Source organism: Anguilla rostrata, chromosome 9 (genome assembly GCF_018555375.3).
Source record: "Anguilla rostrata isolate EN2019 chromosome 9, ASM1855537v3, whole genome shotgun sequence".
Taxonomy (NCBI): domain Eukaryota; kingdom Metazoa; phylum Chordata; class Actinopteri; order Anguilliformes; family Anguillidae; genus Anguilla; species Anguilla rostrata.
In genome coordinates this window covers 12,410,243-12,434,909 of record NC_057941.1, presented here as the reverse complement: position 1 = coordinate 12,434,909, position 24,667 = coordinate 12,410,243, and the positions used below count along the sequence as shown (strand labels likewise).

The 24,667-nt window shown below is 39.4% G+C and overlaps 1 long non-coding RNA gene across 1 annotated transcript in view; it reads right to left on the bottom strand.

Annotated features, from left to right (window-relative positions):
- Positions 1-24,667, bottom strand: part of LOC135262519 (uncharacterized) — an 81,538-nt gene that overhangs the window by 42,361 nt on the left and 14,510 nt on the right. Inside the window, exon 2 of the long non-coding RNA XR_010332239.1 lies at positions 9,468-9,563. This is a non-coding gene — a long non-coding RNA (uncharacterized LOC135262519). The remainder of the gene's footprint in view (positions 1-9,467; positions 9,564-24,667) is intronic.

Here is a 24,667-nt window from a genome sequence, read left to right as displayed (position 1 = left end):
CGATTTTATGATCCACACATGGAAGTTCAATTTTCACACTAACTATGATCCCATGGAAAAGTTGCTGGGAAGAAAGGTCATGGCCTAACACAAAATTAGCCATAACTTAGCAACTGCCTTTCCAGTCCTCACAAAACCTTTGTCTATTTGTGTATCTTGTCTGTGTTTTCTTTGTATATTTTTTTAAATGTATACCTGGAAACCTATGACGTCTGCTTTTCATTTATCACCAATATTTATCTGCTGCTACAGTGTCTGTCTTCACAAATGTGGATGTAAAATGTGATTAAACAGCAAATTACAATGGTGAAACTATTTGGTAAAATATTTACACTGGTAAAACCACGAGGCTTTATGCAAACCTACAGCAACATGGACAAACTATACACTTAAAGAACTTCAATACTTCATCAAGAACTTTCTTTCAGTTCTGGTGAATGAGAAACTTTTTTCTTTTTAAAAGAAAAAAAAATTGCATTGTTATTTGTACTTTGTGCATAGCTTTTTAATGATGTATGATGGGTTAAGTGCAGGCAAATCAAATATTTACAAAGAGGAGGGAGGGAATAAACTACCAGTTTAATGAGCTTTGTTGCCGGCGAAATCAGATCTATGCACCTAGAGCATCCCTCGGTGGGTAAACGACAGCCTAATGCACCCAATTAATACAACATGCAATTGAACATTTGAGGATAAGAACTGACGCAGAGCAGCTTTCCAGTGGGTGTATTCCTCTGGTTTATGTATTTGAGTATTGGATGTGTACAGTGGTGCGGACCGCATGGTCTCCTCATGCAGCATCTCACGGGCAGCTGAACGTTGTCTCGATGGTCCTGGCTGCATCTTGAACGGTGGCAGAAGGTGGGGAGCGAGGACTTCTCAGGGACATGGAGACAAGCGCGAGGAAAAGAAATGACATCCGGCGTCCAGAAGCCGGAGTGGGGGCCCTTTGTTATTGGGTGGGAAGGCAGCGGAAACATAGTTCTTCATTAGCGGGGTCCTGTGGACCAGAGCTCGGGCTGAGCATACCCAGAATCCAATATCTGTATTAGGCTGTTATTCACTATAATAACCACAGTGTCCAGGACACAATGTTTTTCAGGAAAGGCTGATTACCCTCGCCCCCTCCCACCTCCCCACTCCACAATCAGAGCCACAACCATACATTTTACTGACAAATAATACAGATATTGAAATTCTAATGGTGCTACTGGGTTTTTTTTTTCTTTTTTTGTGAGTTGAATGTCAATGTGATGCACAGTGCGAGTAGCAAAGCGCAGAAGAAGGAAAAAAAGAAAATCACTGGCATTAACCAGTTTCAAACTGTGACATGTGCCAAGTGCCTGTTCTGGTTAATCAAGCGGTGTGACAATCTTTCCGCAAGATCACCGGTGCTAACGTGCCTCCAATCAATTGTAAATTGAATCTTTTTCTTTTGTGATCATTTTATGTGGTTGAAAACTGACATTTTGTCACTCAGGAGACTCACTCTTTCAGGAAAAGGTTACACATTTGGAGATAAATCTTTCATGATTCATGATCGATTTCCAGCGATTTGTTTAAATATGTATGAGAGCTGACAGTACAATAGACAGTGGTATATTGGTACTAATATAATGCAAAAAGGCGTGCTAATCCAAATGACAATTTTGCATCACCATACTGCTGAACAACCATAAATTGTTTATTTAATGCTGAATTTGCATTTTAAGTGAAAATAGTGCAATTGCATATGTAATGTTTAATGGAAGTAAGTTGTCAGAAATTCTGCATTAAAAAAAAAAAAAAAAAACTTTAGAACTCCAATAGCCTAAAAAATTCTGTTGACACATTGTGCATTTTAGTTGCAAGAATATATAGTGTTACTGCTCTGAAAAGTACACCGTTTGTCCAAAAAAAAAAAAAAAAAAACACCTGCAAGTAAAAGTAATGGCCATAAAATTGTCCAATTATAACTAAAACATCTTACCCTAGAGCCAAGATTTTGTCTGCATTGCCAGGGCTGTTACAGTAACTCTGGGTCCACCCTAACTATTACCTCTGGGTCCACCCTAACTATACACCTACTGGGAGATATGCAGCATTCATCCAATACACATACGCATACGTTTTCTTTATTTTCAACCCTGACCTAATCGTCACCAATCAGATTTACAACGCACTCTCCACTTTTTCATTGTGTGCTGTTTTGTGCGTTCAGGGTTAACAGCAGATTCTGCCGATCCACTGGCTGATCCCAGATTTGGCGGTGCATTTGGACGAATGACAGTTTTTCTAACTTGCCAGGTCTTCTCTCTGTTGCTTGTGTAGCTGAAGGAAATGTATCCTCTGGGACAACACATATAGGTTTAAATGTAAATAAATAAATAAATAGCTTCCCATGATCCTTTTTGATCTGTATTGGTTTCACGTCAGCACTTCTCGCACGTCAAATAAGTTGGCTCTGCCAACTGAATGCACGTTCTATTTTTCTTTCCTTTTGTGTTTGTTTCCCCTCCCCTCCCCTGCATCTGATTCCATCACACCTTAAGCTGCCATTAACACAATCTTATCTCGCAATCCCGCATTGGATTGTCCCTCTGCATCGTGAGCAGCTAGTGTCACGACCGCTTCAGACTTGAAAGGACAGCACTTGCGGCTGGGGACGTACGTAGGGGTCTGAGTCGCATGAATTTGAATGATCTGCTATACAGAATACAATCCTGTTTTTTCCCCCATCTCGGGCTTATCCCCTTCAAGTGAGGAGGCCTTGCACATAATTCCCAAAGAGATGATTCGCCCTGCATATAAAGTAATGATAAAAAGTAACAGTCACTAGCTATTCTGTGGAGAAAAAGAAGTGGGATGCCATGGGCCCATTGAGATCCTATAATGATATGCTTTCAGGCCCCGTAACAAAGGATTGCCATCTTGGGAGCCTAATGAAAGTTTCGCCACATAGTAAAAACGTACAAAAATAAATTATTGGTTCAGATTTTCGCGTTTCACAGACTCGTCTCGAATTATGAGATTTTTCACAGTTTGCTGAGCAGCGATTGGCCCTTGAGGAAGCTCACAATGGTCTTTCCGCTGCGCATGAGTGGCTGCTCTCGCCACAGCTGATGGACACGGCTGCGGCTCCCTTTATTGCGAGAGTATCGAAGAATCCCCTCCGCTCAGGCACGGCCGTATCCTTCTGAGGATATAAACCTCACGAGGTCTGGAGCTGTCACAATCTTGTAATAGCCCCATCCCAGATTTACAAGGTGCGACCACTGTAATGACCACAGAATAGCTATGCTCTCCCAAGGCGCACGTCCAATAGGTGAAATACGGTATGAAGGTCAGTAATATTTTATGGGGGGGGATTGAAAAATGGCCCCATAACCGACGTGATATCGCAATCCAATTTAAAGTGGTTTAACAAGCCAGTTATTATCAGAGAAATGCCTATGAAAATGGAAAATAATAATAATAATAATAATAATAATGATGAAATATTTTTGGAAAATAAAGTTCTTGTTTGTGAAGAGCTGATTATATCCCAGAACAATTATAGGCCATGGAATTTTATGTTCAGCCTCCATCTCATGTCCCATGATGTCAAAATTGGGATTAAGAATAAATGTAAAAAGTTTATTATTCCCCTATCTAGGGACTCATACCAGGGATAATGTTAATGTAGCTACATTATTATTGGCTGAGCAAGGAAGACTCACCTGAGAATTGGATCCTTTTACTTTCCTACTTTCTTTTTTTCTCCCAGTCAACTTTTATACAGACAGCTGACCTGAGAACTCCCAAAAGTGAACAAAAATTGAACAGACATCTGGCAGAATGCCAAGCAACCTTTTAGATCCACTACTAACAAACTACTGTGATTCAAATGGCTGAACAAGTTACTCCACACCAGATAAGGTACTGATGGTAGGCTTGTAGGTGAACAAAATGCACAACTTCCAGCAGCTTACTGGAATGTGATAATACGTGACATTTTTAATATGGCATTGAAAAGAAGAAATAACTTTTAAACTGTATGAAAAATGCACACAAGCCATTCAAAACCACTCTCAAGCCATACATCTGTAAACCTTTTTTGATAGTAGGCCTACAGTATAGGACAGAAAATATTTTTTTTAACAGTAATATCATCAAACATTGTCAAAAACAAAATAAATATGTTTTAATAAACAACAACTGAGACACATCACAGACAACTCATTCTGTAGTTACACAGAATGTGGTGACAGGGCCATAAACAAGGTAATAAATTAAAATGAATTGCTTCCCATTTAATAGACAAATTGAACAGCTAATCAGCAACTAGGGCCCAGTGGAACTATATATAAGAAATGCACTGGGGTGAGCACAGTGCAGTTTGGGCATTGGTTAGGGTAGAGGTAAGAGAGAGGATAGTACAGCATATGCCTGCAGAGATGGAAAAGAGATGGAAAAGGGAACTTAGGTATTATACTTTTTACAAGTTATGTAATATACAGCACTTATTTATATGTGCTTTTAATGCAAGTAAATAACTTCCCCTTTAAAAATAAAGAAGTCTTTCAAAGATGGACGGTGCTAGTGGTGCCAGCTTTAAAAAAGAGACTATTTTATGCAGGTGCAATCAAGAAAAATATGAAGGAAAATACTAATCACATCCTTTCCTTTGCACAAGATGGTATACAGAAAGAGGGTATTACACTTTTTCAGAGGGAGCCTAACTTCTATTTACAAATACCTAGGCTTTATAATTTCACATTTTCACAAAAATGGGTAGTTCGCATTTTTTTTCTGATGCAAATGGAAAAAAAAAGAACTCCCAGTGTTCTTATTCCCTCATCTAAGAAGCTAGGCTGAAATGCAGCAGGATCAGGTGATATAACCGCCAAAGCTGATCATGCCATTTTCATTGTGTGAGACTGCCCCATCTGCACAGGCTCTGTCCTGTAAAGAGCCCTGCATTCTACATTCGCCATATGTTTGCTTAAAAAAAAACAGCCCAACATATAGTGAATATATGGGAACTTTCAAAGCAGTCCAGTGCCTGTGTTAGTCCCATTGCTGCTTGTGAGGTTTTCCGTTGCCTGGCCTAGGTTGTCAGTAGCTGTATTTGCTGAGAATGCAGATGTCTTAGATCTCAGCATACCCAAAGCAATTAGAATACAATAGTCTCCTTTCTCCCCCTGAACCAGCATCATTTATTCCAGTTTAGACTTTACTCTAGTGACCTCTGAAAGAATAGGAATCTATTCTTTCTGCCGTCTTGACCGATTTCATTCTACACACCAGCTATAGCCAGATCTCATAAAAATGTGCATTTAATTCAATCTTATTTAAAATGTCCTGTATGTGATGTCCCTTATATTCTGCATTCAATTATATTTTTGTTGAAAAAATATCAACTGTTAAGTGTTGTGCTTGCAGCCAATGAATATGTGCCCAGACATTCTTGATACACCAAAAACAATATCACGTTTTGAAATGGATGCCTATTATTATTATTATTATTATTATTATTATTATTATTATTTCACTGCCACAAGTTCGTCAGTGCAATCTCCAGGCACCAGACACAGTTATAATCTGACTTGACCCAGACCCAGAAGTAAGTTGGCAGAATGGAGTGAATAGACTCAACATGTGGAAGCAATGATCCAGTCGGAGAGGAGAGGGGGGAAAAAAAAGTAAATTGAGTCATTACGGTACTTGAGATATTACCTGGGGCAAAGAATCTCAAACCGGTGGGAGAATCCCCATATGGGGCTCTCTTTTCGGAATGATCAAGGTTATTGTGTCCTGCTGCACCTCCCTGCTTTAAACGAGGCTACGGGGATAAGGGAGCGGCAGGCATCCATCAAAGAGCGACAACAGGGAGGCGGCTTCCCCGCTCGAGTCTGAGCTGCCGTGTTTGATGGCCGCCGCTCCGAGAGAAGGCATCCGTAGCGGCGCAGACACGTCACGCTGTGCGGAGGTATACGGTTCCGCGCCATTGACCCCGAAACCTCGGAGCTATTGTGACCCTGCCCACCCCGCGCAGTCTTTCACAGCGGAGCCCTGAGTCACTGGAATGTTCTTTAAAGCGGTATTAGAGCTGCATTGCTCTGAGATCATCACACCGGGGACTGCGATGCGTCCTCATGACAAGTCATGGCTAAGATCTCGGCGGTTCAGGCTCATGCCATGGCTGCATGTTCAATCAATCCGGTCTTTGAGACTGTAATGTCAGCTTTCCTCTGCATTCTATGCGGCTCAAATTTTGAAAGTGTAAAGATTTAAAGCAAGTAAAAATAATCTTTAATAACTAATAATCTTCATTTCATTTGTTCACTGTAGTAGAGTAGTAGAATGTATAGTACTGCACTAATTTCACACCTGAGGATTGGCTTAAAGGATTTTCTCAACACAGGAAGCCAGTAAGTATTGGTCAGTTATACAAACGAAATAAACATTTGTACTGAAATGAAAAAATTTCCAGATTCAGATCCATAAAATTATTGTGGGTTCAAGTATGCATTTTGACAAACGTTACATGTTTTCAATGTTTAAACAATATACTCAGTTGCTGACAGCTATTGGCCTGGATTTAATAAACGGTTTCCATAATTTCTAATTATGATAAATTTTCCCAAGCAGAAGTATGAAGTACAAAGTATGAATGAATGAATTTCTCAAAATTGACAGTACAACAAAATCATGGCCATCACTGCACCTACTATATGTTCAAGATGGACTACAATACAATGCAATAGCATCTTATGAATTGTAAAATCATGAAACCAATTAGCTACAGTATTTTTATCTCCTTGAACCCTATGGTGTTTTTTTCACTACCCTCAGTTTTTTTTCTAATTATACAGGTTTATTATACAATAGATAACCCCTCTTGCATCCCATTGTTTTTTTCACAAGATTGTCTATATCTGGAAATTAGTTTGTAGGCGCTATTATAAGAGGGGAAAAATAATTTTTGCTTACTAATATAGTAGTCAATCCGGAATCTAAATGAATGTATCCTTTATACAGGCTTACAGCATGTAGTTTACTTAGGGTACATAAGGATGGTTGAGTCCAAAAGACCTAATTATTTTTGACCCACAGCCCACATCTACGGAGTCCTCAGTTCTGTTTTTTCTACCAGTCCAGTCACCAGATAATCCTATATTGCCCATGGCATCTCAATTTAAAACCACTCTTTTTATGCAAATAATTTATCAAATCTCACATGTTAATGGTGCTATGTAGTCAAGGTTGCCAGATGCCACTTTCATTCTCCTATCATTGAATCAAAAGCCTGTTTTCATGGCTATGAATATGGTAACAATCCAAGTTGACGAGAACAAAAGTTTCATTTATGTTAACATAGCTAGCTAGTGATGGCCGTCCTTCTTGCCAGGTTACCATTGACTAACAATGACCACTTTTGGAGGCAGGGATCTCTTATCTCATCCAACAGTAGGGATTCCAGTATGCAGTCCAGGGTTGTCTTAATGACATGAGGAATAAGGAAAATGCTGACACATAATGTTATCGCTCTCAATGTAAATGAGAGGAGCCTCATCTGCTGTCAGTGGAAATAAATACTAATCGAACAGTCATAATGTAACAGAACTGTCTGTGCATTGCTGAGTAACTAGCTAACAATTTTAGTGAACATAAAATTGTATATAAAAACATAATATTTATTCTTATTCTTTACCTAATCTATGTGACATGCAAAAATGATTAGTTAATGTTTGCTCCCTAAGTGCGCCATTTAACCATTGTTTTTATTTTTGATATACAGATCGGTTACTCCTCATTTTAGTTACAATCCTCATCGAAAGTAATTATTTCGAAAGAAAGCTTGACAGACTCAGTAGTGATTAGCAACAATTGCTATGTACTAGAGCACTGTGGTGATTCAGCTAGCCACAGGATGGCTATAAACGGACACCTTCACCCTTCCCTCTTACGGGCTCTGGGCAAAAACAATAAACTAAAACAACAAGCTAAAATAACAAAATCAAAAGAAAGTAAAACAGAGCGACAACTATTTAAGTTCCTCGCTCTGTAGCCGGACTGCTTTCCAGCAGACCAGCTCCTCCAACTTTTCAGTGGAGTTCACTTTTCGTTATTTTTAAAAGAAACACAACTGAAATTAAATGCAACTCAAATAAAGAAACTTGCTCTCAGTGTCAGCTCCCGGTCTCAGCCCCAAACTGTGGAGAGCAGCACACCTTTAAGCACCTGGGCTGATTAGCTAACGCAGCCCAGGTGTGTATGCTCTCTCCACCAGCCGGCGCAGCCAGGACCAATCTGCTTTTCCGGCAGACCAAATGCCACAATACGATTTTTACCAAGATTTTTTTTTTTCATATGACTATTTCTCCAACCAATTTCTCTCAAGTTTTTAATATTGAAAATAATCTTTGATAAATTCCCTGATTTTTTTATTTATTGTTTTTAAACTAAAAACCTAAAACAATAGTCATATCTATAGAGTGCACCATAATAACATATTTTTAATTCCTTCCACAAGGTGCATCATGGTTTGGGGCTGCTTTCCTGCTGAACAGCTTGCAATCATTGAGGGAACAAATAATTCAAAATTGTATCAAAACATTTACAAGAGATTGTCAGGGTAGCAGTCAGTCACCTGAAGCTTAATAAAAGTTGGGTGATGCCACAAGACAATGACCCAAAACATGTGCGTAAATCAACAACAGAATGGTTTGAACAGAAGACAATGCATGTTTTGGAATGGCTAAGTCCAGACTTAGCCCAGTTGAGGTGTTGTGGCATGACCTGAAGAGGGCTGGTCATGCAAGAAATGAAGAGGGCTGTTCATGCGAGAAATCCAAGACATATCAATGAACTGAAGCAGTTTTGTGAGGAGGAATGGGCTAGAATTCCTCCTAACCATTTTGCAAGTCGGACCGGCAGCTATAGGAAACACTTGGTAGAGGTTATTGCTGCCAAAGGGGTCCTACCAAAATACAAGGGTTCACATACGTTTTCCGGCCTGAACTGTGAATGTTTAGACTATGTGGTCAATAAGGAAATGAAATGTGTTTTATTGGTTTTAGCAGATTGTGTTTGTCTATTATTGTGACTTAGATGAAGATCAGACCACATTTCATGAGTAATAATGCAAGTAAGTCCAAACGGTTCTCAGACTTTTTCTTGCAAATGTATACATGTATGTATTTGTATGGGATTATATGCAGGCAACCAACAAAGAAAAAAAGTTAGATGTTGATTCAAGCATCAAAGCTAACCACAAATGAATATGTCCATAACTTTTTATTTAAATTAAAAAAAGAATTGAGCACTTCATCAGCAGTGACAACATACAACATGCTGCATGTTTTGCTTCCTCGACTATGCTTCACCAGTGTGATATGCTTCAGGAGTCAGCATGCTGTGAACAGGTGTGCTTGAATGACAGATTTTTAATTGCTCCTGTTATTAGAAAAAGAAAAACGACATTGATAATCAGGATTTCTTACCTTCAGGTTTTCAGGATACGCAAAGTGGGGGGAGCTTCCACTCTGCAAAATCAGAATGTCAAGAGGTATCCGCTGTGTTCCCAGGTAGCTGCAAGACTGAATGAAGGAGATAAAAACAACAATGGTGATTCCCTTTGCTTTTTTCCCAAGGCATACTTATTTTTCACCTTCAGTTTCTATTTCAGTCCAGCGATGGACCATTGCAAATCTCCCCAGCTATTTTAATCAAAATTAATTGACAGAAAACCGGAAAGGCATAATTATCAGTTCAGAATTTCTTATGAATTTTTCATGGAATGCAAATGGAATGCTCTCGGGGTCTTATTGTGTTGAATTGTTCTTAGTTTGATCATGTGATTTGTATTCTGGGAAACTCGAGGGAGGGTCACCATTTGCAGCTCGGTAATGCAACATGGTGACAGGCCAGGTGGGCACGTGGCCTCACTCCATAAAAATGTCTAAATGCAGAGCTGAGAGACAATTAACATCAGAAAATGTAATTTATGGAGCCTGGGGGGCACTTGGTAATTTAAGGAGCTGGTCCACCTTCATAGTAGGCGGGAGGTTGAAAGTAACTTCACCCCTTCTAACCACCAAATATTCTCATTCTCCTCTGGCAGTGTATGTGTGTGCGTGTGTGCGTGTGTGCGTGTGTGTGTGTGTTGGTGGGGGGTCGAAGTAGCTGTGGGATTGTTACCATCCAAGAAATTTGTAATAATCCAGGGGCCCACAAGACAAGGCTGTCAAAGCAATAGAGCACACATATTCTGTATAAGTAGCAATTACTCGCTATATCATGCCATTTGTGAGTACTTTAAGCATTAATTGATGAATATGGTTGATTCTACACATAGGGATGTGCATCCATAGCCATTTTATACAGAGCAAAGAGCAGGCAAAGGCCTGTATTAAATTGTTCTTACAGTAAATGCGTTAAGCAGGGTTTCTCATGTGTTGAATTCCTAAATCAACTGCTCGTTTCCATTTGTTCAGCTCATTTATTCAGCGACATAGGCAAAGTCATTATCCAATGTTAACCACCTTTTTTTCTCTCTCACTCATGATTTATATTCAAAAGATTTAGTAAAAATGTTCTATTATCACCGAGTCTGTTTCGCATGTTGGTCTGGAGGAAATGGAGCTGGAGCGCAATAAGCTGGAGTGAATTGGGTTTATTTAATAGCTATCATGGATGTGTGAATTAGTCTTCATTCGTTTGACAGGTCATTCTAACTAGGATCTAGTCAGAGGACAGAGATCAAGGTCAGTCTGGTAACATGCTGTAATTGCACCCTCTGATACTGACGCAAATTTGTTTGATAGAGGGACAAAATGGTTATATGCTGCAGTGAGCATAACTGACCTCATCCTAACTCTGAAGCATTGAATTTGATAACATTGATTTGAAGTGCCCTTGATTGCTGGGATGTTATTACAGCCTACTGTACAGATGAACGCAAGAGCAGTCTGCTGATTTTTTTTTCTTTGGAGCACGCTTGGAAGTAAATGAGGGAGAAGGCGGTCAGTGGGCACCTGCGAATAACAGTCCCCATTGTGGTAATTATTATGTTTCCATGTCCGCAGCTGCTTCCGTTTTATTGACGAGTCAAAATGCCCCTGTTACTTACTAATCCCTATAATTAAGAGCTGGACCACCCAACAATTTGAAAGTCGTCCCATTGTATAACAGCAACAGATGTCCTGTAAATTGCTACTCTCTGTCTTGAAGTTACATTCGGTGCCTATCATGAGGTGGCAGCAATGCATCACTGGAACTGCTAAATGATGGGGAAAAAATGCTATTTTTAGTCCATGGCTCCACATCAAAATCTGTTCGGATCACAATAATAATAATAATAATAATAATAATAATATAAAAATAAATTAATTCCTTGTTGACTTTCATAATGAACAGTGTTTAGAGAGATTAGCAAATGTTCATGTAGGTTAAATACCAGCTTAATTATTTGAAAAGCCACATTGCAAATAGATAGATAGATAGATAGATAGATAGTGTAGATAGACAGACAAATAGATAGACAGACAGGCAGACAGATAGATAGATAGATAGATAGATAGATAGATAGATAGATAGATAGATAGATAGATAGATGCAGTAGACACAACAATCACAAGAGTCTTAAACAATCACATTACAAATGACCCATCAGAAAGCAAGGCTTCTTTTTGTGTTTAAATTTGGCGTGTAACATATTAGAATGACAAAAACCAAAACATTAATCATGCCAGTTGCAAATATATAGAACTGAAAATGGTGGTGGCAACGCCTTTTATATGTGCAAAACAAAGGGCCTCAAAATACAATTAGAGACAGACAGTCCCATAAGAAATATGTAAATCACCTAAGCTGAGTCACCATTGGTGATTTCATTAACTTGTCACACACATAAATCTTTTAAATGGAATGTTAATACTGGATATGGGAGCTTTGCATCATTATATAATGGTGTGTTATGTTTGAGAGGATAGCACATAAATCAGTGACGCACACTGTACATTATGCAATGTCATCCAACGACACAAAAATTTTATGGACCATTTATACCAGAATGCTTTGGTCCTTCAACCAGGCACTTGTCTCTTTTCTAGGATGATTACATTGCTGAGAGCCTACTGTATTTTCACTGAATGAATTTATGGTTGGGAACACCCATAACTTGAGTTTGGAAAAAAAAAAAAACCTTTTTTAAAAGTTAAAAGGTAGGCAACAAAGACTTAACACAGTGAAGGCCAGAATTTCAATTATACCTTTTTCCAGGGATGTGAAGAGATTTGGAGTGTTGCATGCAGTGTGATGTGGTTCAATGTTCTGGTGGGTAGCATAGATTCAGGGCCTGTTCAGATCATGCTGGACTGTGTTTCCTACAGCCGCTAGAGATGGAAACTTTCTGGCGAATATTTTGGACCGAGCCTATAAAGATTTGTTAATTTGGGGAAACAACTGCCTGCTTTACACAGCGCAGCCTAATTTGCAAGGTATGTGGGTAGATTGTTTCTAAGGTATGGATATTCTGCTGTATATGTATGTATCTTCTGTGAGAATATCCTTTATGTTTCCATACTCAGTGTAGTTCAACGCGTTTTAAATGCCATGACTTTAATCACAGCTTGTCACGTACGACCACACGTCAAAGCAAAATACCACTATCTCAACATCTGAGTGATTTCAAGGATTCTCCAATTAACCTTTATGGTCTTGGCTTTTCAGCACACTTCAAAATCCTTCACTTTAACAAAATAGGAAAACCTGTTTTCTGTTTATAAGACGACAAGCTAATATCAAAAGTGGGATTTAAGTCGATTTAATCAAAAGAAGGAGTAGGGGAAAATGTGTTTCCAACACCGGATCCAATGTGCAGTCCTTAATCCTCAGAGAAAAAAAATGTATTAGGATATAAAAGCCATTTCTGAGAGATTAAGGTACTGCCAAGTTAGGGATTTGTTTTGCGTTTGCACTGTGCTTCCACTTCTTTAAAACATGTGAGGCAAACTATAATCGGAGCGCTCTTAAACATGCTAAATCCTTCAGATGATTTTTTTTTTTTTTTACCCATATCTTGCTTCAGTATCAGTGAAAGACGAATGGGTTCTTGGGCCTGGCTGTGCACTTGAATGACTTTATCTTGCAATTAGTGTGCCTAGCCAATAAACTAACCTTGGCCGGTGCTGCCAGGAGATAGATTTCATGCTATTAGCTGCAAAGTAAACATTTTAAATTAAAGAAGGGCATCCTGATATTATTCTGTGAAAGCAAAGGATCGTGCAGTTTTAATCAGCACTTATGGGAGGGGAATTAAGGTCAAAATAATAAAGCACTTTGACTTTTGGACATCTAACATTATGGCTATATTTGAATTTTGATGAGATGTGACCTTAGATCCCATTAAGCATTCCTCCTTTGCAGTTCTTTGTTTAACAAAAATTTTGCGATTTCCCGATGCATTGATAGAACTGAGCATCCCCTTGACTGTCAATCTCCCAATCGGAAATGTTTTGCCTGTAGCCTGAGGCTGGTGTTAATGCAAGAAGTCATATTGAATGATGTCATCAAACTCGCCGTGGAACAGGTTTCAAAAGGCATTCACTGGGATGTAGAGAGTGGTGCAGAGTCAAACAGAAATTAGATTTTAGTTTGTCAAACTGGTAAACGATGAATGGCACAGTCATATATTAGGTGGAGTGCGGAGAACCGGGTCATTATGTGATTATATTTCTTTTTAAAGTTACAATCTCGAAGATTTCCGTTTCGTTCTCTTTGGCAGTACCAATGGCGAGAAGCGGTAATTGCAGGTTTTGTTTTTGGACCTCACTTCCCATAGATCCAACCGGATCCAACCAGTGTCGCCTGTGTGACATCAGTCAGTTGGCACCTGGGCCACGCCAACTATAACACTTACTATTTACTGAATAAAAAATGGTTGTTATAAAAGTAACGTTATGCACATACTCATTCGTTGTCCAACATTAGGCTAACTTAAACTGTCTTTACACTGCCGAGCCGGGTTAAAATGCTGTAGCAGACCTGGGGTAGAATTAGTGATGATCAATTTCCACTAACGTTCTTTATCCACCTTTTGCCCGGTATGAACATCTTTACGCTGCAGAGAAGAATTTGCGGGATTCGCTGTGGCTCGTGTATTTATGTATCTTGTGCACAATAAACAGTCTTTTTCGTGAATGATTGTTGTGTTATATTTTTGAAACAACTGCCTTGCAAAATATTACCCCTGGTGTTTCTGGTTTTGCTAGCTAAACTGTTTGAGGATAAAGCTGAGCTGGGTGTTAAATTAGCAATCAGAACAAGAAGAATAAAACAAAAACAAAGGAGATTTAATCAAAAAAGGACATCAATGCTGAAGGAACACATGAGGAAGCGTAATAAAATAATAACAACGCTAATCCATACTGCCGTATTCTTGTATTTAGTTTTCTCCGGCTTGACATCTTTTCACAGAAATCAGACCCGGCTCTGCTCTACCTATACCTCGGCTTTATTCCGATCATTATGAACTTGATGGCAATGTAAATAACGGTAACGTTAAGGCCAGTTCAGATCAATGATTCGCAACGAGACAAAACAGTTTTAGAATGTTGCAGAGAAAATAGCAGTGGTGTGAGCTGGTTAGTTGCAGAGCGTCTGAAGCCGTTGCCTGAGGTCTCAAAAGACCCACCTTGTCAAATCGTAAGTGCAGTTTTACAACGTTTACAATCAGACGTCTTGGAATTTTGCAAGTTGCATCCAGTCTCGTTGCGAATCATTGATCTGAACTGGCCTTTAGTTAGCTACGTTGCAACAAGGTAGCATTGCATTCAAGAGACGGTTTGCGAGGTCAGTACCAGTCGGTAGCATTTTTTCTAATTGTTAGCTGACATTAGATTGTGTTAATTACATTAGCTAGCTAGCTAACGCAAGGTTACCTGATATGAGATATGGATACTGTGTGCAACATTGTCTAAACTAATGTTGCCTTTCTTGACATGGTCCAGTAGCTAGCGTTAGCTGTGCAAATGGCTATGTAATTTAGTAATGTTACATTGTCATCAAATGTAATGAGAAATCTCCATCAACAAATAATATGACCTCATGTTACACAGAAACTGTTTAGGGTTCCATAACACCCCCCACCCCCCTTCTCTGTTATTGTAACGCTAGCAGACACCGGAGAAAACAGTATGCCGCTCACACACAAGTGAGTTGAACAGCAAGCCTGTTGCGTTAGTTCCGCCTACCCTCTCTGGTGGACCAACCACTGATGGGTGATGGAAAACGCGTCACTAACTATGCGCCACTTGTGATTTTTTTCTGGGAATGTCGCCACTGACACCCAGTTCTTTAATTATTAATTATTAATATAATAATAAAAATTAATATAATAATAGGCTCAATCATCATTGTGTTACCTAATTCGGCGATAGATAGTGACTTAACAGACATTTATTTTAATGAAAATCTTCGAGATTATTACTTCAAGGACTACCTTTGGTGAAAAACTGCTGCTGAACCATCTTGTGTGGGTGAAAGAGGCAGAATCCATTTGAGAACAGAGTACATAGCCACTCCTCTTGATTATTTATACCTGTCTGTGTCATATATTGTCTGTTGCCTGCATGTATCATGAATGATTATTATATTGCACATTATTTTGGAGCCATCAGTGAAATTGATTATTAGTTGTGCTGTAGCTTGCTAGGTTTATATGCTTTACAAGGAAATGCAGATGACTGTCCCAGACATAACAGCCCAGTTCTGTTTGTTTGTCATTGTGGGATGGAAGTTTTTTTTTGTTTGTTGTGTTTTTCTCCATTCAAAAATGTCAAACAAGGACAAGACAGAAGACTTTGTCAGCATATGAAAGACATCATGGCCCATCTAATAAGCATATTCCTCATCAATAGCTATTTTGTGCACAGATGTTTATCCCAGTATGTTTACCAATGGTCATCAAACCATGTAAACTACTTCCTTCCTTTTGTTATTTTCAGTGTTGCTTTATAGGGGGAGGCTGGATGTGTTTTTCATGGTGAGTGAAATTGAAGTGGATTGATGTTGTTTTTGGAAAGGTTTTAAGAATTAATTTACTATGTGCAAGCAATGTGATCATCAAACTACTGTTTTCTAACTCTACAACAAGAACCATATGTTGTGCACAACTTCTGGAGGCAAACTTCAGAGATGTTAGCTGAGCATTTTGTTGCAGCCTGCTACACAGCATGCCAAGACTCTTCCTGAACTGGGGGGACATGAAGGGAAAGCTAGACCTATTAGGGGTAGGTTGGGGGCATCCCTGTCTTCTCAAAATTGAGCCATAACATTCTGCAGGGGTGAAATATGTGTGAGAAATCTGGGAACCACAGACTATTATTACTTACCCAGAAATCCACTGGTATGGAAAAAGTTAAACACATCGTGCAGAGTTGCAGCGGTACTCAGACTCCGAGCCCACATGATTGGTTGCCTTCACTGCCGAGTTTAAGGTTGAAAATGAAAAAGAGGTCCCTGTGACTAAATTGTACTGAAACATGCCCTTGCCACTGTGAGCATCTGAATTCATCCGGACAAAGAATGTGTTCTTAGTGGGGAGAGTCTTTTATTGACTTATTTTTGCAGTGCACAGGCAGTGTGGTAAACCCCTTCCTGGAAGAATCGTAAAATTCAATACAGGAAAAGAATGGGAGTGTTCCTCATCTACATTGTGATTGCTGTGATCTAAAATAGCTTCCACAGGGCTCGTTATGCTGTGGCCTACTGCAAACATGCAAGGGTTTGCATGAGATGAAAAACTCACATGGTATCACAATTTTTTTATTTTGTTTTGAACCTGAGGAGAAAGCACACCCCTGCACGATACGATACCCTTTATGCAAATATCCATCCATCCTTTGTTTAATGTAGTAATTCACAATGGTGTACTATAATGAGCAAAATAATTGCCTTTTGTCTAATTTAGTTGTGGGATAATATGTCTGACCTCATGAAAACAGAGAGAATACTCATCATTTTGGGGAAAGCGGGCATTAGCAATTATTGTGGATTAAAAAAAAAAAAACTGAGAAAGGGAGGAATGAAAAATGCTCAATATTTATTCTTTTTTAAAATTCCTGTTTTATTTATGTGAACAAGAGAAGTGATATTTTGAACCAGCCACTTTTTTCTGAGGAAAGTTTTTTTTTTTTTTTTTCTGCACATCTATTCACAATAATTAGAAGTTGAGATGACACCAACGCTGTTTGAGTAATTGGCCATGGTTAGAACAAGCCTTATAATTAATCATTCAATGCTGGGATATGACAAGCTGTGGTGCATACTGCCCCCCGCCCCCCATTTGGGTGCGTATGCTATGACCTCAAACAGGAAGAATTCAGCATTTGCCCAGACATTTTATGGAGACATAAGGTTTGCAATGTCTCCATGTAGAAGACATTGATACCCAACATGATACTGGAAAAGGAGGTGCTTACTGATAATGGCGGGTCCCGATAATACCTATACTTGAAAAGAGGGACGTCAAGAAGTTCATATTTTGCGAAGTGAGCATTATATAGACCTGGACTAAATCAACATCTGTCTTTAACCATGAATATTAAATGCATGATTTTGCATTTTTCCTCAGAATTGCATGTTGCCGTGCTTTCATTTTATTACTGGACTTTCCAATCTGTCTTTGTCAATGATAATAACAATAAAAATAAATAAAAAAGGGAGCACCTGCATGCAGCACCGAGGCAAAGTTAGCTGATACACTGGCGGTGAAGCTATTTTTATGGAATCTAAGCAAAAGTATTGTATATTATTGTAATCGAATTATTATTATTATTATTATTTTGAACTTTCAAATGAATACAGCCACTACACAGAAAATGGTTAGGGTCGAAATTCATCCCTGCCTCCCTTCCATGTGATCAGTCAAGTGCTGATTTGGTGTTTGAGTGTGTGAGGCAACCAGGGCAGAAAAAAAAAAAAACTGTCATATTCCTCCACTTTCACAAGTGAATTATGATTCTGCTGCCCTGTCTTTTCGGGGGTGGGGGAGTCCAATGAAAGCATTCAGGGTAAACACTGCTGTTTGATTGTGAATTACTGGCACAACAGGAGAAATGTCAACATGGCAGGAAGGGGAATGGTGGGCCAGACAGCAGGAGAAGAATGTCATTTTCTGGTCAAGCAGAAATTTGATAGCCCATAAAGTGTAGCCTTTCTTTGTAGCCTTACTCTATTCCCGAAGATGCCAGTCTGCATTTTTAGCCTCAGTTATAGCTCCGCGTTGAGAGAGCACTTCAGTCATTGAATATATTATTGCACACTGTTTTGACTGGCCCAATGGAGGAGTGTGACATAAAAAGGTTAAATAACATTCATGGATGGATTTTGACACTCAGACACCGAATGTTATGCTTTTTTCCCCATATACCATTATGGAAGTGACACGGACCCGTTCTCACGTTACATTTTTTTCACATTGCCGTTTTTCTTTGCATTTCCGCCCTCCCCAGACGATGGCGGTTTGGCCTGCCTCTTTGAGTATGTGATCTAATTTAGATTATCGGGGAAATGGATCTTGTTTCCTTAATGCCCCCTGGGTTTTGGAAATTAAGGAAATGTTGTGACATTCCACTTTAATTAGGCAAGGCAGGATCTCCAAGACTGAATGAAATCTCACAGATGGAAAAAAAAGCATATGCACGGCACTGCTATTAATCTACTGGGGTAGGAGAGAGACAAAGAGAGAAAGAAAGAGAGAGAGAGAGAGAGAGAGAGAGAGAGAGAGAGAGAGAGAGAGATAGATAGAGAGAGAGAGAGAGGGTGAGTAATGCAACATGGAATAATAGTAAAAAGTGCAAAGGAGGAGGAAAGGGATGCAGCACCTCAACTTTTGGCCTTTAGGTGATAAAGGTTTGTATTAAGAGTTTCCAAATTTAGGCACACTCAGATGCATTTCCCATACATTCCCTCTTTCCACATCAAACTTAAGTGAACTAGACAAGACACTAAGGCCTTGAAGGGGTGAGTAATCGCCCTAATATGACACACTTCCAGCCCAGGGAGGAGACACATTCATCTTGAAAAGATTTTGCAACGTCTTTGTGTCCTTGTTGTGAACAATAAATGTGATATGTTTTGTTTAGTCCATGAGAAGGGATTTTTTTGTTTTAGTTTGTTTGAATTTCCCCCCCACCACAGAACAATGTTGTGTAAGAGCACAGACCTGGAGCATAATTCAACATACACAGCACACAGGTGGAGCTGGAGTACATATATATATATAATTTATGTAATTTGCTCTACGAGTAGCGTAGTTGTTGTCATTTTGAAAATGACAACAAACAAAGATGGGATGTGGTCCCATAGGGAAAACTAAAAAATAATTTAAAAAATGTTTTTGTTCCTTTTATTTGAATTGACCCAAGACATCAAATTCACCTTTGAGTCATTGAGTCTTGTGATGCAAATGGAATAATGTGGGACTCAAGCCAATGGCTTTAGGTGCAGGACAAAATGTGTAGCACTATGGTTAGGGAGCTGGACTTGTTATACCCTCCAAGGTTATAGGTTTGATTCACAGGTAGTGGACTGTTGTTTTACCATTGAGCAAGGTACTTAACCTGAATTGCTTCAGTAAAATACCCGGCTGTATAAATTGATTCTGAATAAAGAATGTAAGCTGTGTAAGTCACTCTAGATAATAATGTCTGTTAAATGCTGAAATGTGATGTACTCTGGTAAGTGTAGGAGGTAAGAGAACTAAACCAATGCAATACAATTCAAATACCTGTTAAACACAAATTACATTACAAATGTAGGCCTGCTTTCCAAGTGAGAAAATCAGGCTTTAAAGTACTTACTCATTGCTTAGCTGAGAAATGTTAATGTTTATATTGATTAAGTCCAATTAAATACGTTCAATATCACTGCCCAGTCATTATGCAATTTGCTTAAATTAGCTTTATCAATCACAGACACTGAATGTTTACCTTTGTTTTATGAAAAACATGTTTGAAGTGTTATCTGAATTTGTGGAAGAGGCAAATTGCAGATTAACGAAATGAGAGGACAGGGAAAAATTCAGCAGACAAGTGTGGTATTAAAAAAATAAATAAACATATTGTAGCTTCAAGCAAGACTTAAACGATGTTTGGATATGGGAGTGGGCTGAAAAAGCAGTCCCATGAACGGGCAGAATTACTCTTTTGTTTGAATGTTTTTTCCCTCTTTGGAGATTTTATTTTATTTATTTTTTTGGCGGTTGAGACTCAGTATTTTTCAGTTTTCCCATTGTTTGCACTTTACCTTTGTGAGAGTGTCTCTGGTAAGAAAAAGCTATACAAACAAAATTCAATGGAAAATTCAGTCTACGTTTTTTTTCTTTCAGTTTGATCATTGTTCTCCTGTACAACCTGAGTGCCCTCCCATCTATACTGGATGCCCCTGCTTTGCTGTTATAGTATGTATGACTTTTGAATGTTGACAGAATATGACATTTATGGTTTGGGGCTGCATGGTGCTGCTGTCCTCATTCCACGATTGATGTTTCAACTCTGTTTGGTGGGTCCCATATAGAAAGATATTGAAAGGAAGAATAAAAATGACTTGGTATTTGCAGAGGAAACTACCCCCAGCATATTGTATGTGGCAGGTCTCATGGGAGACAAGCCAGTCTTGCTACAAAAAAGAAAAAGAAAAAAAAAAAACTGCCTCTCAACACAAAATGTGTTCCAGGAGGGAAAAATATTGTACTGTGCTTAAATTGACATTCCTTGCCATGGCTGCATGACCGTGGACAGTTTAACCTATGGTGTCTAACTTATACATTTTATATTGATGTGAGGGCAACAATTCCTCCTCTGATTACTGCCTGAACCAACCCCATTTTGTTCTGCAGTAAACAGGAACATTATTAACAGTTATATGACAATATTGTTAAACTAATGCATGCTAAAAGATGTTGCGGTGTGCATGTGCACTCCATAACACATCTTAATTTCTGTGGCCTTCTTTCACAGCAGAGCTCATTTGTGCAAAGTCATGTTTGTTTATTCTGATGCTGGCACTGGCCAACACAGAGCCGCAAAGAAAACGATAAGTGGGGCTCGCGTCAGTCGATTTAACATTTTAAATATAGCTCAGACATTCCGAGTAGAGGGGCATCCTTTCTCGAAGTTTGTGGTTTCTAAATATACCTTCAAGCTTGGACCACACAACAGACGGGACAAAGTAAGTGTTTCAACATGGAGTGCAAAGAGGGGACTGAATAATTGTGAAAGGTGAGGGAACGGCAGAGCATTTGGTATAATTAATCACCTGAGGTGAAGTGCCCAGACATGCCAATGCTCCGTTTCCTTGAGACTTTGCACAGACTCCACTCTATACAGCCTTTAGCTGTATGCAGCCCGTCGAAACAGACATGACTTTTCATTCTTTTAATGGGGGAATATTGAAATCATTTTGAGGAAGGCTTGAAGTATGTGACCCATTAAAGACCGCGACAGCTTAAGGCTCTCTTTCCTTGAGCAAACTTCACAATCTGGGTTGGTTGGAATAACTGTCAAGTTAATGAAAAATAATTTATCCCTGATGGCTCCCTCAAGCAAATTCCGCCACTTGAGAAAAGTTCAGTAACGCCAAAGGGAACGGGCAAAAGAACATGTCAAATATGTGGAACATGAATGCAAAATATAATGCAACTAAACACAATCATCTTCATATTCCTAAAGAAAATATTATGTTTTTCATTGAGGAAAAAAAAAGGCATATCCTTCTCATTTTCGGTGCCGAATGAATGCACTGTTCCAGAATTTCTGCTTTGTGCGTTTGCATCCTCTGAGTCAGAAGTATGCGTCATTTGCTATGCTCGACTTCCTGTCTCTGCCCAACGTTCGCTCCCTGCTTTTTGTCTTCTGAGTCTTCCTTGACGTGTCTGTGGTCCGTTTTCCGTGAAAAGTGACTCAGAGCAGATTTAATTGGAATGCATGCCTTGTGTGCATGGGCTTGAAAATCTTACAGCATTTCACAAGATGCTGGAATCCCTCTTGGCCCCCACTTGACATGTGTAATATACAGTCCAGGTGGCTCCTTTATCATTGAGAAATACTATAGCATGTGAAATGTGAAAGGCATAAACTAACCTAAAAACCAGCATCAACAGGTAAAAATCTTCAAGTGGATATTAAAGCAGATTACCAGGGGCTTGAAAACCATGCTAATTTCCCCTTTGGCCACAAGAGGCACGTTGTGTGTTTGATTTAATGAGTAAAACACTGTAGTAACCTTGATCACATGAAAATGACAACATAGCTAAATTTTAGTCTTGCTGCATGGTTCATGCTTGAGTTGCTCAGTCACACATTAACGTGCTCCTTTGTTCCTATTAAAGTTTACAAGTCTCAGCTAAAATGCAGCCACTCTCAGAAAGGCTAATGATAATTCCTGAGAAGCTGAAATTAGTCGCAAGCCTCTGCAACAGATGCTTCTTTTACCTTGACCTGTATTCCATTTTCAAAATTAAAAAAGTAATAAATAAATTAAAAAAGGAATGAACAACAAATGAAAAACAAATTTTGTGTTTTATTTTTTCTCTAAAAATGTGGATTTAAATATATCATGGACAGAAACATGTTGAAGTCAAACTCCAAATAATGTATTTTTCCTGAACCGAATCACATTAAATAGATAGCTTGTTCTCAGTAATAGGTTTTCCAATTATCATACACAGGATTCTCTTGAGCATGTTAAAGAGAATTATTACATTCTGGCCTCCCGTACAAATCTTCTTTTAATTTGAAGATACTAAATTGAAAGGCTTTCCCTTTGATGTTTTGTGGATTGAATAAATTAGTAAGAAAAATTATACAAGAGCTGAAACAACATTGATAGAAAAGCCCCAAGTCAATATGCATTTTAAAAGTAATGAAAACCTGTTCTTGAAAATAAATCCTGAAAGGAAACACACTCCTCCTGATCTGTCCTATATCTAAATAGCCAGTCACATTCTTCTGCATAAATTGAAACAAACCGACGCTGACAACAGGCTAGGCTAAACAGACAACTGCCTTGATTCTGTTAGTCTGCTACCCGGTGAGTGGCAGATTTTCCTTTCCAGTTTATTCTTTGTACTGTTGTCGCACACTGAAATTATTAGGTCCAATTTACAAATTTGGTCAGGAGGAGAGTTAATATCCCAAAATCATTCATTATGTGGGGCTAAAAAAGGGAAATCCTTGATGTCAGGCCTCAGGAGACATGGCCGGGCCTGGGGCCTTTTACGCAATTTCACACTGAGCGGGAAGACATGACTTATGCAGTTAGCCATACATCTCGACTGCTCCGGGAACTAAGGGTCATGAATTACAGGGTCTGCTATATCGTCTGTGCTCATGCTTATCTCATTTATTTATGCTTTTATCAGATGTTTCCCTTTAAGTGTGTCAAGACGTGCGTATCCTATTAAAACAGGTGTTTGCTGAAATGGGTAAGTTTGGTGGCACAAAGAGCCTCGTGCTCAGTCCGACATTAACCATCACCATCGGCGTGAAACACAAGTGATTATTTAAGAGCTAAGGTACACATGCAGGCTTTTTTCTTTTAAACGGAATGGTTGCAAGTCGATAGGAACTGTGATACAAGGAAAGAGAGGTCTTTTATAGTTTCTGCACCCCCCCATCTTCTGCCAGAAGCGAAATGCACAAACAGTGATCTTGGGTGTATCCACTGAGGGAAAATTCATTTTTACAGACAGAATTGTCTCGGTTCAGACCCAACTCTTTAAATGTCAAGAGAGACTGTCTAAATTAGAAGAGCTTTTGGAGGAACTGCCTGCTGGCAGACAGGATACACTGGCTCCTGAAACCTGCATCCTGAAAGCTGCAAGTTATTTGTCTGTCAGTCCTGCCTTATTATCTCCTACAGCTCCATTGGGCTGGTAATCGCCCTGGCTCTCATTCTCCCAGCATCGCCCGAGTGAAGTGGAAGCAGTTTATAATGCTTGCTGGTGCAGAGCGAGACTCTCCCCCCCACCCCCTTTCCCAACATCCGTCAACTCTCCTGCCACCTGGGCTGTTATTTTCTCCAAGGGCCCTTGGTCCACTCAGTCATCCACAGCTCCATTGCCAACCTGCTTGTCTCTGTCCAATTTACCTTTGTTATGGCAAATCCATAACAGCTTCACACACAACAAACCCAATCCTAAGTGAATACAGCTGGTGAACCACAGAGGGAGTGTGGATAGGTAGAGGGCATACATCCCTGAACCCTAAACCCTCCGTAAGCCCTAAACCCTAAACTCTCGCTCTGACCCTGACCACATCCGGTCTTCAGATGAACTGCTGCACACATGAGCTGTCTTGCTGTTCTGCATCTGATACTGCCACACTGCCCGTACTTCAGGCAAAAATGTACTTTAACTCAAAGAATTGTAAACAATGACCAGGAGTTTACAGCAATGACAGACTGACTCACATTAGACTTCATCCTTCCAAGGAAATAGAATGAACTGAACATCTGCTTGGAGTGGGACATTACAGAGAAGCCAATTGTTTCTTGTCCTTTGGGGCTGCTGGCCATCACTGACACAGACATGGTCCATATTTCATACTAGACCACAGGGCACATCCATGGACTAGAACAGTGTTTCTCAACCCTGGTCTTGGGGACCCACTGTATATGCTGGATTTTGTTCCAACCATGA